The sequence below is a fragment of the Bicyclus anynana genome, chromosome 22 (genome assembly GCF_947172395.1).
Source record: "Bicyclus anynana chromosome 22, ilBicAnyn1.1, whole genome shotgun sequence".
Classification (NCBI taxonomy): Eukaryota; Metazoa; Arthropoda; class Insecta; order Lepidoptera; family Nymphalidae; genus Bicyclus; species Bicyclus anynana.
This window is the reverse complement of record NC_069104.1, coordinates 12,748,807-12,768,753: the sequence shown is the minus strand read 5'-3', so window position 1 is coordinate 12,768,753 and position 19,947 is coordinate 12,748,807. Positions and strand designations below refer to the sequence as shown.

Below are 19,947 nucleotides of genomic sequence, written 5' to 3'. Positions count from 1 at the left end.
TGAAAATGAACATGGGCAAAACAAAAATAATGTGTAATGCTCATGTATCGCTCCACCCAGTTATAGTTGAGAACGCTGCACTCGAAATTGTAGACGAATACATATACCTAGGACATATGATCCAGTTAGGTAGGTCCAATTTCGAGAAAGAGGTGAACCGTCGAATCCAACTCGGCTGGGCTGCATTCGGGAAGCTTCGCGACATCTTTTCGTCCGAAATTCCTCAGTGCCTGAAGACAAAAGTCTTCGAACAGTGCGTGTTGCCAGTGATGACCTATGGTTCCGAGACTTGGTCGCTAACTATGGGCCTCATAAGAAGGCTTAGAGTCACACAGCGGGCGATGGAACGAGCTATGTTAGGAGTATCTCTGCGTGATCGAATCAGAAATGAGGAGATCCGCAGAAGAACCAAAGTCACCGACATAGCTCAACGAGTTGCGAAGCTGAAGTGGCAATGGGCGGGGCACATAGTTCGAAGAGCCGATGGACGTTGGGGTCCCAAAGTGCTGGAATGGCGACCCCGCACTAGTAAGCGCAGTGTTGGCCGACCCCCCACCAGGTGGACTGACGACATCAAGCGAGTCGCAGGGATTCGCTGGATGCAGGCGGCTCAGTATCGTGATGTTTGGAAGTCCCTACAAAAGGCCTATGTCCTGCAGTGGACGTCCATCGGCTGATATGATGATGATGATGATGATGATCCCAGACAAATTGATCCATGCAGCAGGTGACCCAAGAGCTGGCGCTTATTTGACCCGAAGGTTATAAGCCTTGCTATCCAGAGGAGTAACAGCGCCAGCGTATTGGGTACCTTGCCTCTGGGTGAATAATTAGATGGTGTGTATTTCTTATATACTCATATGCTATCCTACTAATATTATAAAGGCGAAAGTTTGTGTGTAAGTGTGTTTGTTCCTCTTTTACGCTGCGGCTACTGAAGCGATTTGTCTGTTTGGAATGGAAATATATTTTACTCTGGATTAACACATAGGCTACTTTGCATTCCGGAAAAGTCCACGGTTTCCGCGGGATTTGAGAAAAACTAAATTCCCCGCGGACGAAGTCGCGGACGTCCGCTAATATATTATAAATTTGAATTTAATATACTGTTAATTCTTAGTTTTAATTTATTTTTCACTACTATTTGATCAAAAATACAACTACTGTCATATTACCATTCCACAGCGGGGCTAAACAAGCATTTCAGCCTCTAGGGACTAAAGTAATTTTGTTTTTTTAATTTTAGTCTGTTAGGAGTACTAACCTACTATAAAACGAAAAAGTTTTAATTCGTAAATAGTTTAATCATACTAAAATAAAGAACTCTATTAAACGAAGGGGGTTTTATTCCTAAATAGAATCATCATAGGTGGGTACGAGTACTTATATAAGTCCCTGATTGATTGGTAAAAAGTTGAAAAACGAAATGCAGAGTTATTGTCTGTGGAATGCGTATTTTTTTATTTGATTTTTACTGAGTGGCGAACTGCGTCTGCAGAAAGAATTGAATACTGTACCGAAATATTTTCATTTCTCGCAATCGTAGTGAAAAGTAGAGTGTAACATGCGGGGCTAAACCTAAATTATAAACTCGGTTTCTATCTAGCGGCCCTCGCCTTACGGCTCGTGCCCTGAAAGTACCTCGTATATAATGGGTCTTTTCAGCCCCTTGTATAATTATTAATTTAATTATTAATATGTATTTCACAAATAAATAATTATATAATGATTTATTTATTTTGCTATCATCCGCGAAAATTCGGCGAACCCATGCGACAACGTCACCCAGGTCCGACAAAATACTCTCTACGTACGTTTCACCCCGAAACCGGAGCATCCTCAGGAGATGTTGACTCTACAACGTGCAATTGCAAAACTTTGCAATTGCACGTTGTAGAGTCAACATCTCCTGAGGATGCTCCGGTTTCGGGGTGAAACGTACGTAGAGAGTATTTTGTCGGACCTGGGTGACGTTGTCGCATGGGTTCGCCGAATTTTCGCGGATGATAGCAAAATAAATAAATCATTATATAATCATGATGAACTTCCGCAAAGTAACGCCTGCTTCTATCCAATACAAATAAATAAATTATTCGAAATCAGAATAAAGACAAAGCCAATATATCCCACCTAGCTTTCATATCTGTTAACTTCATAATGAAATTAAAAGATTAACTCCCAGCTCGTACCTGAACGTATTTCCTGTTAATACAACATGCCCGGGGCTTACTATAATACATGTCACTGAATTTAATCCCTTTGTTCGTAGAACCAATACAATATAGGATTGGAATTTGAATATACTTGTAAGGATTGATGAACAAAGAGCCAGTATATGCCAGACCTACTACATTTTGTAAAAGCTAAAAGTTTGACAATACATTCTACTACCTTTAAGAACGGTAGGCAATTGCGAACTTAAAATTTTGGAAGGTAGAAGGTTTTCGGAACTACAATCACTCAATTAATAAAAATATTTTTTTTTCTCGGTATAATATGAGAAATTATGTCCCCAGATCCCAGATACCTCATGGAAACTCTTCACTGAAATGAAATAATATTTCACTATTCGCTACTTCACTATGATTTGTTTGTGGACCTAGGTGCGTTTGGAACCCTCGTAACTTTAATTTTATGTTTTCCCAAGGACCAATTACTATCACTATTATGTAATAATATTAGTACCTGACGTTTCGAAAGTACTTGTAAACCAAGCCTAATTGAAATGAATTAATTTTGACTTTTACTTTGATAAGAGGCCTCTATAAGCTCTCAAAGTCACCAATACAAAACTATATAGTTTCCTCCTACTTATGGTAGGAGTAAGGGCTGACAGTCTTTCAACTTTTATAAGGAAGTTTTAAAAAAGGAAGTCTAGCTACCACAGGCTCACACTATATGGATTGAAGGTAAAGCCCTATTCTCATTAGCGACTGACATAACATACGGATAAGAGAAATTGATTGTTGTATGCTTATAGTTATAACTAACGTTCGTATTCAGCTTTCCTTCTATTAATTTCGCTGTTTATCGCTCTGTGTAATAGATTATAAAACGATTGTCTGATAGTGGTTATCGAATATACTATATATACGAGGATAATTTAAATCCATATTTATATTATTATAAAGAGGAAATATTTGTTTGTTTATATTGAATAGGCTCTGACACTACTGAACCGATTTGAAAAATTATGTGAATGTTTGGAAGTTACACGTCCCCCGGGTCCCAATGTGCAGGAATGACGACCCCGCACTAGTAAGCGCAGTGTTAGTCGACCCCCCACCCGGTGGACTGACGACATCAAGCGAGTCGCAGGGATTCGCTGGATACAGGCGGCTCAGGATCGTGACGTTTGGAAGTCCCTACAAAAAGCCTATCGGCTGATATTATGATGATGACCTAGGTCCTCATGATTCGAAGCCGTATAGGTTAACCAGTATACCAACAAGGTAGTTCGCTAACTAGTAATCGAATAAAAAAAACCTTTTAAGGTAAACAGTCCCTATATTCAGAGGCAAGAACATCCGAAAGGTAAATCCAAAGCGCGCCCACTCTCACCAAACACTATTACCTGTAAATAGCCACAAAAGGTAAATTGGAAATCAAGGTAAAAGCGTTTTGGGCGAGAATTTTGAAAGAGACTGCAATCAGGGATGAAAGTTATTATCGTCGGCTCCGGTCAGGCATTATTATGCAAATCGGGTGTTTCTCCAACGTTACTTGCACGGAATACCGCTCACCGTTTAACGCTAGGTATTGTTCTAGATTATATATACCTACGTTGTTAAAAATAGTAGTGAAGTTTAATGAAAAGCTTCCGCGAAACTTTTTGCACAGAATATCTGTGCCTAAGGATGGATGAGCTAAAACTGATTTAAGGATCTAAGACTTGGTATATTGACATGGATCTGAGACTTGGTCTCTAACTATGGTATAGGCATCGATATAAATCTTTAGATGGGCCCCTCCATATTATAGAACGCACAATGTTATGTCATTACTCAAAGACGTGCACGCACATCTTAACTTCGTATGCAACAAGCGCTGTGACTTGAAAAAATATTTTACTGATTTGTTCTTGTTTCATAAATCATAGTGTAAAAACACAAGCTGCAAAATTTTTCATTCGTAAGTATTTGCGAAACCAATGACAATTCCGCGACGCTTCGCGATCTAACGATCTACGATCGATGGGTATAAGGCATACAGTCACATAAGGATAAGGCGAAGGAGCGAGCTATGCTCGGAGTATCTCTGCGTGATCGAATTAGGCATGAGGAGATCCGCAGAAGTAAAGTCGACGACATACCTCACCGAAGCTGAAGTTGCAATTGGCGGAGCACTTAGTTCGAATAGCTGTTGGACGATGGTGTCCAAAGGTGCTGGAATGGCGACCTTGCACCGGAAATTAAAGTGAGGCCCCCAGTAGGTGGACTGATGACATTAAGCGAATAAAAAAGCGAAAGCCTCAATAACTCAATTCGACTGACTCTGACTTATCAATATGAGTCGTGTTTATTATCGTACTCAGTCCTAACACAGACTAGTTGACGGAGAAAAGGAATATTGGTCATGTAAAAAAAGATATGACAAAAATTATTAAAAAAAAAAAAACAAAAAAAAGCCACTGGATGCTGACGGCTAGGGGTCGTGTTGTTTGAATACCCTTACCTGAGGCATATGTCCAGCAGTGGACGTCCATCGGCTGCTAATGATGATGATGATGGAGTTAGTGAAACCATTCGTTTAGGAGTTTCGATAACACACAAAAACACAGATACCCAGACTGACAGGTATTACTTAGATGCCTCCATTTCCGCTCCTTTGGGAGAATGGTATTAACATATAGCCCATGCCATTCTGTAAATAAATCTGTTAAAAAACCAGAGATTACCCTCTAAAACCTCACAAACTTTCCCTCTTTATAATATAGAAAAATAAAAGAGCAAAACTGATTGAAAATCCTCAATAGTAAGTCGCTTAAAACGAGGTAACTTAAAAGCAGCTGATAGCAATAAAAGTTTAAGTTAAAGTTGGAATATCCCGCACAGTCAGCAAAAGCACATCGATTCCCGATCGGGAAGCAAGCAGGAACAATCCCACTTAATCCCGTATACCGGGTTTAGCCTATAATTCCTGCGGGCCTTTAAAAATTCATACAAAGCTCCTACGTTCGGATATGGGATAAAAATTGCGGCAAAAGTCAAAGAGATTATAACCGAGTACGAGTACATATTGGGGTGGATTTGATATTTGATTCTAAACAGGCAAACTCCCAGAGGCTGAATGAGGAGAATGCGTATTACTACTGTGTTAAAATAGTGATTGTATTAGTGCTGATTAAGAGTTAGTTTTTAACGGCTTGATATATTTTTTTTAAATAAATAAATAAATATACTTAAACAATACACATCACTATCTAGCCCCAAAGTAAGTATACAGAGTAGCTTGTGTTATGGATGCTAAAATAGTTGATATTATAATATTAATATACAATTATATACTACATATAAATACTTATATAATGTATAAATACACACAGACACTGGAAAACACCCATGCTCATCACACAATTATTTTCCAGTTGTGGGAATCGAACCCACGGCCGTGGATGCAGAAAGCAGGGTCACTACCCACTGCGCCACGCGGCCGTCGTATATGTAGTTTCGGCCCGCCACACTACTCCAATGTGGTTTGGCGGCTTAGAGTGATATATTTTGGATATTTGATGATCACTATCAGGTCTTATGTTACAGAATCAACGCCTGAACGTGCAATCAGTTATTTACACCCCGTGCCTCAACTTCAAAAGACTGGAAGTTTTCACTGAAAAGGACATGAACCAAAACTGCCCCAAGTGAAATGCAAAATACCAAGAGACCTTATTATATAAATCTAATAAAAATACTTTTTTTTTATTCTTTACAAGTTAGCCCTTGGCTACAATCTCACCTGGTGGTAAGTGATGTTGCAGTCTAAGATGGAAGCGGGCTAACTTGTTAGGAGCAGGATGAGAATCCACACACTTTTCGGTTTCCACACGACATCGTACCGGAACGCTAAATCGCTTGGCGGTACGTCTTTGTCGGTAGGGTGGTAACTAGCCACGGTCGATGCCTCCCACCAGCCAGACCTGGACCAATTAAGAAAATTTCAATCGGCCCAGCCGGAGATCGAACTCAGAACCTCCGTTTTGTAAATCTGACGCGTATACCCCTGCGCCACGGAGGCCGTCAATTATATACGAATATATTATATTTTCTATATTATCTCTATATATTCTTTCTATATATATATATTATCTCTGTTTTTACTACATCTATGCAGATCTATGATAATACACAAATGTGGAACCAAGCACAGAAATTCTGTCAGCAAAGATAAATAATTGATTCGTAGTTATGCTACGCCGTAGATGGGTTCTACACGTACTCAACAAGTATGCTACGAGATGCTACGATATTATATTTAGCAATTTTCGACGGATCTAATTTTAGCACTCGACAGTAGATAGATTTAGCTCAGCAATCTATACTTATATTATAGAGAGGTAAAGTTAGTGGTGTTGTAGGCGTAGCCTCAACTGATTTTGAAATTATTTTACCACTACAAAACCAAGTTACTTGTGAGTGAACAGGAACAGGACTAACATATGTCTCTTTTAAAAGAGAATTATGCCTTAGTGTCAAGTGTTTAAAGCTGTTTTGAAATTTTATGTCAAGTTTACGCCATATTGCTTGAACAAGCCTGTGATTAAGAACCCCAGATGGGAAAGCCAATCAGGCGAAGTTAGAAGTTATATGTATTTGTAGGTATATATATCTATTTCAGATTTTTTTTATTACAAACATTTTAAAATAGGGTAATTACGGTTTATTTTTAAATAATCTTAAAATTACATACTTATACTGACTACCTATTACCTATATTATAAAAATAAAAGGAAATATACTAAAATTATATTTAAAGACTTTAAACTTTCAAAATCTTGTTAAATTGTAGTCAGTTCAAGCAGTTCTTATTGTTTATTTCTGTTTCTGTCTCTTATTTTATTCAAAATACATATATACCTACAGCTGAACATAGAACCTTCTCCATATTGGGAATCAGTTAAAAATAGAGCATATCAAACATTTTCTACCCCGCAATATCCAAATATTCTTTATACTTGTTTTTCAGTTGATTGCAGACTATTCCTAGTAATCCCCGAGGGCGGAAAGCCGTCCTTTGTACTTCTTACGTAGGCATACTATTTATAAAATTAGCTTGCCTTTAAATTCAACTACGGTACATTTATTAGTCACTAGCAGAGCCTTGCGTGGTTCCCGTGAAAATGCGAAGATAAATTATAGCCTGTTTTACTCGCTGATAATGTAGCATTCCATAGTGATGGATTTTCATAATCAGTAAGCTAGTTTCGGAGCCTTTTTGCTACAAACAAACAAAAAATCTTTTCTCTTTATAATATTAGTGTAGATTAAAAAATATATCAAGAGGATTACAACAATATATACAACTAGCGGAATTAAAGAAAAATAATTATATTGCATTCAAAGCTTCTTCTACAAAAAAAAATAAAACATTATTTATAAAAATAGTATTAAAGTACATTGGTAATTTATTATTTAACATTTAACAAAAATCAAATCTGTATAACCATAATTACAGCAGCTACAGCATAAAAAAAACTGATTCAAGATAGAAAAAATTTAAAATTCGGAAAAAAAAATATAACTTGGTCACCCTATGGATTTTTGGAAAATTATTCAAATGAGTTTTACATAATTAGGTGGTGTATCTACCGTTTGCGTTTTATCCATTAATTACGGGGCACCCTGTACATATACTAGTATGTATTGATGCTATGCATTTTATATATTCTTGTTTTAGAAGCAAAACTTCAAAAATACAATACATTCACCGAGGTATGGTGCCTTTCATACCTTCAATAATACCAGAGAAGGTATGAAACAATTACATTAAACGCGTTTTCTTTATTAATTCCTTTTCTCGTTTGGTTGTCGTCCAATTTATTTGTTTCGTCCACAATGCCTCGGTTTTAATTTTAACTTTTTTCCTGGAATCGTAATCTTGGCTGAACAAAGTTATTTTTGACATAATTCTGAGCTTTTGTTATTTTTGTGTGATCCGAAGATTTTAGATTGTTAGTTATTAACCTTATTGTTTTACGTTGGCGTGTGTATAAAAGTGCTTGTAAAATAAGCCAACTTTTTTGAAAAAGAATACAATATCAATCAATGTATCAATAATATAATAATATCCAATAATGGACCATTTCGTGGTCCAGTGGTCAGTCTTATTATGGTAACGGATAAAGAGGTCCTTGGGTTCAAAATCTGAGTCAGGCTTTGATATACTGAGGTTTTCTATAAAAAGCAAGGCCTGACCCTTGAGTGGTCTATTACAATAGGAAGGTAATGATGAAGATGCTGATAATGATCCAAAGTTGCCTGGAATCGCTACGTAGAGATAAGGCCGCCTTTTGCATTCTACTTCTGCACTTTTTCTTATTATTTGTTATTTCTATGTTGGGGTGTACTAATATAGTACAAAAAGTATAAATAAATATATGAAAACTAAACTAAGCCTACTACTACGAGTAGAAATTGAACAACTTTTTATTTTTTTATTTTGATAAAAAAAAACAAGTTGTAACATAATCAAAGTTTTATCGAGTACACAAGAAAGGAGAGGGTAAACTAACGAAGTAGGGTTGCCAACATTTTTTCAAAAAATATAGTAATTTTCAGATTTCGCTTTAAAAAAATATAGTACGCTTAAAAATAAAATATAGTATTTTATGGAATAAGCAAAAAATCATATTTTACACATCTGATTTTTAAATTTTTGAAACCAAATGATATTGTTTTAATTCTTTATTTTAATGTTTGAAACTCAGTAAGATAGACAAGTTCGGAGAAGTTAGACGCTATTGCATTTGTCGAAAACGGATATTATTAAAGATATAAAATGAATATTTTGTTTGTAAAAATATAGTATTTTTGCGAACTATATATTTCTTCAACAGCGCGCAGCCCCGAAATAGTACAGTACTATATATTATATATAGTACAGTTGGCAACCCTACAACGAAGTCACGGCAGTCGGCTAGTATAATATTATTCAAAATTAAAAGCAAAAGTTCGCACAAACTCGAAATTTCCAAGCTGAAGAGCGAAACTAAATATTAGTTTTAAAGGAGGGTATTCCTGAAATCTTAAATCAGCGGAATTAATCAAATGCTGAAGTTGCATCAGCCAAGTTTCAATCAGCCAGTTTTAGCCGCTGTAAAGTTGGCGCTCATTTCTCTTTCTTTTTATTTTTAATTTATTTATTTATTATTCTACAATAGTAATTAATGCCACTGTCATGTAGTAACGTAGTAATTAATGCCACTGTCATGCTAAATTTGCAGTTAATAAAGCGTCATTAAATCAAATGAAATTAGTGATAGTCCAGTGGTTAGTACCTCTGCCTCCAATTCCGGAAGGTGTGGGTTCGAATCCGGCGGGCCATGCACCTCCAACTTTTCAGTTGCGTGCATTTTAAGAAATGAAATATCACATGTCTTAACGGTTAAGGAAAAACATCGTGAGGAGCATACTCGTATCAGAATAATAAAATCATAGAATTTTCTTAATTCTCTGCCTATGTGAAGTCTGCCAATCCGCATAGGGTCAGCGTGGTGGACTATTGGCCTGGCCCCTCTTATTATAAGAGGAGACTCAAGCTCAGCAGTGAGCCGAATAAGGGTTGACAAAGAAAGCGTCATTGGAATCGATTGGATTTGGTACTTTTTTCGCTTTCAGCGGTGATGTAAAAAAGTACAGACAATTGAATGCAATAAGACGAAGCCGGATTTACTCGTCACTCGTCATAAAATAAATAAATACATAGTTTATTTATTTATTAATTTCAGTTTCATTCACAGTCGTATCTATATTCATGACACAGCCACATACACTTTTTTAATATAAATAACATCAATGGTGCAGGTTTTACTATAAAAATATATTGAAAGCAAGTTGAGCAGAGTCCAGAGGCTACGGCGCGGCGTGCTACGGGCTCGGTCTACGGTCTACGGTCTAATTAAATTACTTCGCGTTGCTTTTTGAAATTCACAATTAGCGAGGGAACGGGTACAAATTACGTTTTGCAGCGTAAGTTTAAGCGATTTACTAAAAAAAAGAGAGAACGACGTAAATGTGAAATTATTATACCTACACGTAATATCGAACGTTAAGTAGAATACTAATAGTAATCGTACCCAGGTCGTCAAGATACGAAGCAGTTTAGGCTAACGACTTGATCAATGATACATTGCATTACTATAATTCTGGCAAGAAATTAAACCAAGTAAAATCGCCTTTAAATAACCGATGGTAGATTTATTACGAAAGCACATAACTACTCGTATACGAGTACATATTTTAAAACAGTCCTCTGTCAGCCTGTACGCATACTCATTAATAGATAGAGTGATTCGTGAGAAAGAGCTTGTTTAAATGGTTAATATTACAAGACATCTAGCGGACGCCCGCGACTTCGTCCGCGTGGAAATTATTGCAAACTTTCAACCCCTGTTTCACCACTTTAAGGGTTGAATTTTAAAAATTCTTGAATCACATTATATTTCGTATTCATTTTATGATTTATGAACAAATTTAAAAAAATGAACGACTTTCTATACAAACTTTCAACCCCTATTTCACCGCTTCCTATTTTTATTTAAGGTCAAAAAGTACTGTATGTTTTGCTCCAAAGTACCATTTACCATTATACTAAAATTCATCTTGATCGGTTCAGCCGTTTAGCTGTGAAAAGGTAACAAACAGACAGACTTACTTTAGCATTTATAATATTAGTAATAGAACTATATATACTTGGTTGTTGGAATATCGGCATAAATCAAGCTCCTTGGGAGTCCTCATCGACAACGCGGACGGACAAAGTCGCGAGCATCTGCTAGTATATTTCTATTTCGAAAGAGCTTGTAAACTAACTTTTCATAAAATAAACTAATTTCGACCATTACTTTGAAACTACAACCATTATGCAGATTTGTAAATAAATATATTTTTTATATTGTATTTTTCATTTTTATAACAGCGTCTGCACACCTGAATCCTTTGTTATTTTTAAGTTTAATCCCCGACACTAAAACTGGCATTAATCTGGGAGATAATAAAATTCAGTTTAAGTTTACTTTTCTAGCGAACTTCACCTCTCCTTAGGGTTGTCAACCGCACTGTAAAACTATATACTAATATATTAGTAGCCGACGTATCGTTTTCGTCCCGAGGGAAAACGGGATAAAATATGGACTATTGCACTCACCATGCTTGGTTTTCTATTGGTAAAAGATTTTTTTCAAAATTGGTTTTAGTAGATTACTTCCTACAACCTCACAAACTTGACATCTGTATAATCCCAATATAATATTAGGTACGAGTAAGAGTATAGATGTACTTAATTTCGGATTCGTGTTATATTTACTGTTGAAGAAATTTATATCGCGCTGAAATACTATATTTTATGTACTATTTCATTCATTTTTTACTGATACTATAGCGTAACTAAACGTCAGAGTATATCTGCCTTATTACCTTCCCAATAAACTAATTATTAAAAGCTTTTGATTTTCAATTATTTAAAAATATGTACGATTTAAGATTTATTATTTTTTACAAGAAATTGATAAAAATCTGTCCATTGAAACATCATAGATCTGACTTTTTATAGTTACTAACAATTTTACCATTAGTTGAGTATTGTCTATCCAATTAGGGCATTATATTTCCTTAAAAGAATGTTGGCAACCCTACCTCCCCCTCCACTGTTTCCCCCGGGCCCGCCCGGAGCAGCATCTTGGGACAGTTTAGTTTATCTACGCTTTAATACCGACTGGGGAATAAAGGCTTATCTCATAAGGGAAGTCGATAAACCACAGGGAAGTGGAGTTTTTGGGAAAGATGGCGTCGCTAGAACTACGAGTATCTATTTTAATAATATCTAGCATAGATACGATTATACTCGTATCTCGTAATAATATTCAAAGGAGTATTTTTTTTATCTTTTTATTTTCTTATTTATTTATTTAAGAAATGGAATATCATCTGTCTAAAACGGTGAAGGAAAAACGTCTTCTTAATACTCTAGTCTGCCAAGTCGCATTAGTGACTATTGGCCTAACCTTCCCTTACTGAGAGGAGACTCGTGCTCAAGCTCAACAGTGAGCCAAATATGGGACGTTAATAATGATGAGTGTTTGGTAATAGTAAAGTTTTTTGTGATTATCTCGCTTATTTTAGCCGCCAAGAAGCACAGTGTCCCGTTATATGAAGGACTATCTGACGCCGCGCGGTTTCACCCGCGTAGTTCCTGTTCCCGTATGAATACAGGAATAATATACAGCCTATAGCCTTTCTCGAAGAGTCTTTTCTTTCACTGGAAGAATTTTTCAAATCGGACCAGTAGTTCCTGAGATTAGCGCGTTCAATCAAACAAACAAACAAACAAACTCTTCAGCTTTATAATATTAGTATAGACTAGCTGACGCCGCGCGGTTTCACCCGCGTGGTTCCTGTTCCCATAGGAATACGGGGATAATATATAGCCTTATTACAGCCAGTAGTTCCTGAGATTAGGGCGTTCAAACAAACAAACTCTTCAGTTTTATAATATTAGTATAGATTAATACAGCGAAAGCAACGCTCTCTGCGCATCGTTCCATGGCACTTCGCTTTAACCACACTTCAATACCGGTTGGGGAATACAGGCTTATCTCGTAAAGGAAGCCGATATACCAAAATAGCGAACCGAACACCAAGTTTGGCAAGATACGTATTATTTCTAGACGTTCATACGTCTGGGAACATATGGGAATAAATTCCTTCTTTCACGACTTTTGAAACCTCAACAAATCCTCAGTATAACCACGAAGACTTTAAAAGAGAAATCATAGGTTAGACAACGCTGGACTATTTTCGTAACTTGAGAAGCATAAAACACTTAAAATTATATTTTTTTACTTATTTTATTCTGACTGTTTTTGTCCACCAATTAAGGACCGTTTATATCTACAGTGCGTCAGACAAGTGGCAGACACCCACAGACACCGTCTATTCACACTGCCCAGCAGGTTGCTAGAGATATTTAAAGTTAAAGTTAAAGTCATTTTCATGAAAGAAGTCCCTCAAACAATATATATAGTCATTTGATAATAGCGCTGTCAATTTTAGTTCAGGTTTCATAAAAAGGACTCTACAGACATAAACCGCACAGACGAAATATTCTTTCCGCAAATACTGGCCGGGCACGGCCCGTGTCTCAATGTCTGCGCGGTCGCGTTACGATAGATATAAATACATTAATAAACACAGTATCGAAGAATGAGAGAATTGTCTGCCACGGCACGTGTCTGGCACGCTAAATGTCTGTGGATATAAACGGACCTTTAACCAACACTGCGCGTTCCGGTGCAGGGTCACCATTCCAGAACCTTGGGTCCCAAGCGTTCATCGGCTCTTCGAACTATGTGCTACTTCGCGACTCGCTGAGTTATGTCAGTGACTTTGGTTCTTCTGCGGATCTCTGATTTGATATCATTTCTGATTTCATATCGCAGAGAAACCATAACTCGCTCCATCGCCCGTTATTGACTTTGAGCCTTATTATGAGAGAGTTACATTTTCTGTAATCTGACAATAGCAAGTAGTTAAATCGTAACAAACAAACAAACTCACATCCGTTTTAACATAAGTTAGAACAGTCCTACTGTCGTATGATAGCAAGAAATCTGAAAAGCCTCCACCGGGGACCCTGGGCTATAACTTTAACTCATCCCATTGTTATTTTAGCGATATTTGGGGCATATTTGAAATGCAAATGTAACTTAGGTGCCATATATTTTCCGGGAATTTATGTACGGCAAAATTTTAATGGAAATTGTCCATTCGTGTGGTTGAAATGGCTGTCCTATTTTATCTATTCTTATGCATAATTCGCGTTTTGGCAAATTTCACAATTTTGTTATTTTATTTATACTGTCTCGTTGGTCTAGTTAGTTTTGTTTTTGGTTCAGAAGGTTTCGGGTTCGAGTCTTATGAGTGAGTGAGATTCTTTTTTCTAAGAAATTTTCAACAATTCTCAGACCGAATTTGGAAAGTTGGTGTTACACCGCCGTACCGTGAGTTTAACATAATCACCTTAAACCTGCCCATCTGCGTTGGAATAGCGTGGTGGGCCTAAGCGCCATAATATAGTACCATAAATATTATAAAGAGGGAGCACTGGCCTTAAAAATAGGCTATATAGTGATAACACTTCAAAATAAGCTTCGTCACATTACTCGTAAAACCGGGTAGAAACGATGCTTTTAGTAGCCAAAGATAAAATAGACGCTATAGACTCGAGGTGATTTTTTTTTTTCTAATATTGCAATATGGGTATCAAATTCAAGAACTTTTTGTGTGGATTCTAAAACGGTATTTCATGGCCATGTTTAAAAAAAACTACAATTAGAAAAACGTTATTTATTAGTTGTCTATACAAAATACGCGAGGCGAATGACTATAGGTGCAAGCAAGTTTGTGAAGTGAAGTTATAAATAAAATAGACTAAATATATTGATTATAAAAATCGGCTAAGTGCGAGTCGGATTCGCCCACCGAGCGTTCCGTTGAATTTTTTGAATATTTGCCTAACCTCGGCTGGACGTATAAATTATCGTACCTTGTAATAAACGTAATAAATAAATCCGAAATTAACTATCTATCGTAACTAAAAAGTGTAAAATAAATAAATTAATTAAACAAATAAAAAAACCCGACTGCATAAAGTACTGTTTTCTAATTGCTTTCTACACTTCTGGACTGAGCTTGTTTTTTTTCTTTTTTAACCCGGGGTTTTATCTTAATTCTCTGCGTGTGTGAAGTCTGCCAATCCGCATTGGGCCAGCGTGGTGGACTATTGGCCTAACCCCTCTCACTCTGAGAGGAGACTCGAGCTCAGCAGTGAGCCGAATATGGGTTGATGACGACAATGATGGTATCTCATATGGCTCAGTCCAGAAAGGACGAATTCGCCGCTATTCTCTCTCGCGTATTACGCGCGACCGATGCGTCCACAAGGTGTTACCAACGCGCGAGCATTTGGGGAGGAATTCAGTATGAAACATGGAGTTGAACGTGCACTATTTTGAATTCTTGCGATGCTTGTGGACGCGATGTATTGATGTCTAGTACTTACGCGCGATACGATTTGCGGCGAATTCGCCCCTTCTGGACAAGGATTAATAAAGCGACAAAAATCGGATATTGAAATGTTTCTTCGTAATGCTATTTAAGAGGTCACAGCACGTGCCAGAAGTATTTACGCGATGCATAGTGTGGATTCAGCCTATTACAATGAAAATTGTGTTACCCTCGCCTGGTGTGGATGCGGCATAACAAAACACTGATTTGATTTTAATTTTACCATTACCTCTTTTGGAACAGTAATTCTTTAATGATAAAGAACAGATTAAAAGTATATTAAGAATCTATTAGTAGCACAAATTCATAATTTAATATTTATTTTGTGTATTCAACCATCATGGAAAAGATGATTTTGGTGTATTAACTATCTATACTTAGTGTTTTTTTAATTCTTTACAAGTTAGTCATTGACTACAATCTCACCTGATGGTAAGTGATAATGCAATCTAAGTTGGAAGCGGACTAACTTATTAGGAGGAGGATGAAAATTTCGCACCGATGTTAACATATCTGAGGTGTGATTCTGCTATTTTATACCCGTCGTTGTAATATTCGCCTTTAACAAGCTTTATTATAATTTTTAATTTTATTACTACGGGATGTCTAAAATAAAATGTCACTAACATCAAAGTTGCCATGGAAATGAGTGATGTAACATCACTGTAACTTTACAGAATGCAAGGGCTGATACGGGTTGTTAAAAGAATTTAATATCATCACCCTATGCCCGCCAACCGGCATTGTAGCAACGTGGTGGGTCTAAGTTCCATATCCCCTCTTTTACAGGGAGAGAGACCTGGCCTTGTGAAGTTAAAAAAGGCTGATAATTATGAGAATTTTGTTGTCATTTTTAATATTTTTTTTACGAATTGGAAATATGGATGCAAATTTGGTAATAACATCTCCATATTGGAAGTGACGTAAATCAAAGACCAATGAGAAATAAGGATAGATTGTTATTGAACTGTAAGCCCAATACGGCATTTTTATACAAAAACAGCTATGCTATGTGTATAAAAATACATAACAAGATGCCTCCAACCTTACGTCAACAACCTCCAAATCAATTTTTAACCGACTTCCAAAAAGGAGGAGGTTCTACGTTCGGCTGTATGTATGTTTTTTTTTTTTTTTTTATGTATGTCCAGCGATAATTCCGTCAATTAAGGACCGATTTTGAAAATTCTTTTTTTGTTTTGTAGGGTTTACTTCCAGGGTGGTCCCATTTTTTTCATGTCAGGATCTGATGATGGCATCCTGGAGAAATTGAGGGGAACTTTCGAAAGTTGTAGAGACGGCTAGTACGTTTGTTAGTGTTTCCATAAGGTATTTTAAACCACTACAACTTTATGAAGGTTTGGAGTTGGTCTGATGATGGAGCCGAAATACAGACGATGGAACTCGTCAAGGATTTACAGCAGTTACCTTTTGTTTGGGCTTGATTAATTTGTATTGATGAGTACTTTCCACCTATATGGGTTGTGACTGTATTAAGGGTCTGGTGATGAAGACGAGGGACAGTGAAGAGAACTCCTCGACGGTTCACAGTAGCTACCTTGTGATTGGACTTGATAAATTTGTATTGATGAGAACTTACCACCTAGATGGATTGTGACTGTATTAAGGGTCTGATGATGAAGACGAGGAACAGTGAAAAGAACTCTTCGACGGTTCACAGTAGCTACCTTTTGTTTGGACTTGATAAATTTGTATTGATGAGTACTTTCCACCTATATGGGTTGTGGCTGTATTTAGGGTCTGGTGATGAAGACGAGGGACAGTGAAAAGAACTCCTCGACGGTTCACAGTAGCTACCTTGTGTTTGGACTTGATAAATTTGTATTGATGAGAACTTTCCACCTAGATGGATTGTGACTGAACACACGCAGTGGGTATGCTAACACTAAAAATAAAAAAATAAAAATTTTAATAAAAAAAATTCAACCGACTTCCAACTCAAAAAATAACTTTAACTAAAAAGCAAAAAATAACATCCTACCTATGTGCTACCTTCTGATCAGTTTGAAGGCGGTGCCAAGCCAGTGTCGTGTTTTAATTAAAGCTGTTTCTGGAATAACTACAGAAATTTATAAGTTTAAACGTATTTAATTAAAACATCACTGGCTTGGCACCGCCTTCCAACTGATCAGAAGGTAGCACATAGGTAGGATGTTATTTTTTGCTTTTTAGTTAAAGTTATTTTTTGAGTTGGAAGTCGGTTGAATTTTTTTTATTAAAATTTTTATAAAAAATCTATTCTCGTGGTTGTTAGATAAATGATTTTATTCAGTAAATGAATTTTTATACTAATGTAAATTGTTCTTAGACTTTAATTTAATTTAATTTGCATGCCAGAGATGGTCGAATGCATTGTATTATATTTAGATGTATTCAGCAAATAAAGAATTTTTATTTGTATAATTCTTCTCTCTGTGGTAATAACAACTCTATGTATATCCATGAAAAAGCCACATTGAGAATACTTGTTACTTTGCCAACACGGGCAAATAAACAGAGTATTTCTATTCAAAGAAAAGCCAGACCAACTTATCGCCTATTAGCATTTGGAAAGTTGTTTTTCTCGACATTATTAGCGTCTGCAAACATATTTTCCGTGGAAAAAGGGGAAAATCCGAGGCCTACATTGTTAAGGCAACCTACTTCTAGATGCCGCTAGAACGGATTTCGAAATTACGTAACAATTTACTGTAATAAAAATCAATTTGTTATTGGTTTTAGGGTTTCAAAAGTACTTGTACAAAAACCTTTATAAAATTTTCTCCGAACCTATTGCACCGCTTATGTTATTTGTACGCGTATCAATTTCTGTGACCCATGCAGAGTTGTGGTGTGAATAGACGAAATGACTGATTATGGGGTCACCTTTGGGGACAACGGAGACGGTAAGACGATATGATGGCCTCCGTGGCGCAGTGGCATGCACGGTGGATTTAATGACGAGGAGGTCCTGGGTTCGATCCCCGGCTGGGCCGATTGAGGTTTTCTTAATTGATCCAGGTCTAGCTGGTGGGAGGGGAGAATTACCACCCTCCCGACAAAGACGTACCGCCAAGCAATTTAGCGTTCCGGTACGATGTCGTGTAGAAACCGAAAGGAGTGTGGATTTTCATCCTCCTCCAAACAAGTTAGTCCGCTTTTATCTTAGATTACATCATATTCTTACCATCAAGTGAAATTGTATTCAAGGGCTAACTTTTGTAAAGAATAAAAAAAAAAATATTTTGAAAAACCTCCGAATGTCTAGTTTGGCAATTCCATTCGTAACACTCCCGATGTTCCGCGCGGGCCGGAGGGGCGTGTAGCGATGAATGAAAAACCCACAACTGTCACGTCCCCGCACGCACTATTTCACACTCGCGCAGTTTTTCCCCCTGTCGCCCGCATATCATGGACGTGTTATCAACGGACTTGCCAGATTATAGGTACACTCTCGATCAAGTCATCAATATTCTCTTTCAGTGAGTTTTCATTAGAGACCGCACTCGAGTAGGTATATTTTCAGACATTCGATTATTTTTCCCCACTTTAACCTCTACAACTTTTAAACAACTCAACCGATGTTCATCAAACGTATCTAAGAACACTCGAAAATAAGTCACCTTCAATACAAAAAAATCTAAACTGAAATCCATTCGGGGGCTATGATACCACAGACAAACAGACAGACACGTCAAACTTATAACACCCCTCATTTTGGGATGGGGGTTAAAAAAATTAAAAAAAAATCTATGCTTATACTTCCTTGGTTAAAAGTAGGTTAAAACAACGATTAACTAAAGAAATGCATTCAACAAGTATTGTGACATAAAAATATCATCATCATCATCATCATCATCATCATCATCATCATCATCATCATCATCATCATCATCATCATCATCATCATCACCAATATCAACAAACAGACGTCCACAGCTGGGCCTAAGCCTCTAGTATGGACTTACAAACACGGCGAGCCAGCTTTGAACTTAAAAATGTATTTTTGCGTTAAAAATACGAAAATAGAAGCATACATTGTTAAGGCCTACTTAAGATGCGGGTATGATGTCTCTCCGAGTACTGAAGTTTGTAACAATTTATTGGCTTGTTACAAACATTGTTACTTATTTTTAACTTTCTTGAAAATATTTTTGTTGCAGCATTATAAGTACGAGTTTCTTTTTAAAAGAATAATAGACATGGATTCCAACATAATATAATATGTAAAGTAAAGTTAAAAAACATGTCAATGTATATGTACTTTAAATGTATTCTGTTTTTGTTTTATTTGTAATTTCTTATTTTTAATTCCCATTATTATTATTGTAATTACAGTTTTAGTTAGTTGTAGGTTAGTTGGTAGATATAGTTTTAGTGGTAAATTAAAAATTGTTTAGAGATAAACGCATGTTGAGTTAGCCTTTTGTTTGTTCTAAAATAACGAAGATCTTGTAGATACAGGCCTTTAGACTACCCCAATTGAAATTGTTTTCACATTTCAGTTCAGTTTAACACAAATTACTTTAATGATAGACTTCGTTAATGCAATCACCAGCTGGCTAATTCGCTAACTTTGACGTATATTAATTGACATACCTATATGATTGTCACTTAGAAGTGACAAATGTCATCTGGTGCCTACTACTACTACTAATGTTTATTTTAA

The 19,947-nt window shown here is 36.6% G+C and overlaps 1 protein-coding gene across 1 annotated transcript in view; it reads right to left on the bottom strand.

The window, feature by feature from the left end:
- LOC112049667 (hemicentin-2-like) overlaps positions 1-19,947 on the bottom strand; it is a 172,016-nt gene that overhangs the window by 127,718 nt on the left and 24,351 nt on the right. The gene's annotated exons all lie outside the window — the stretch shown is intronic.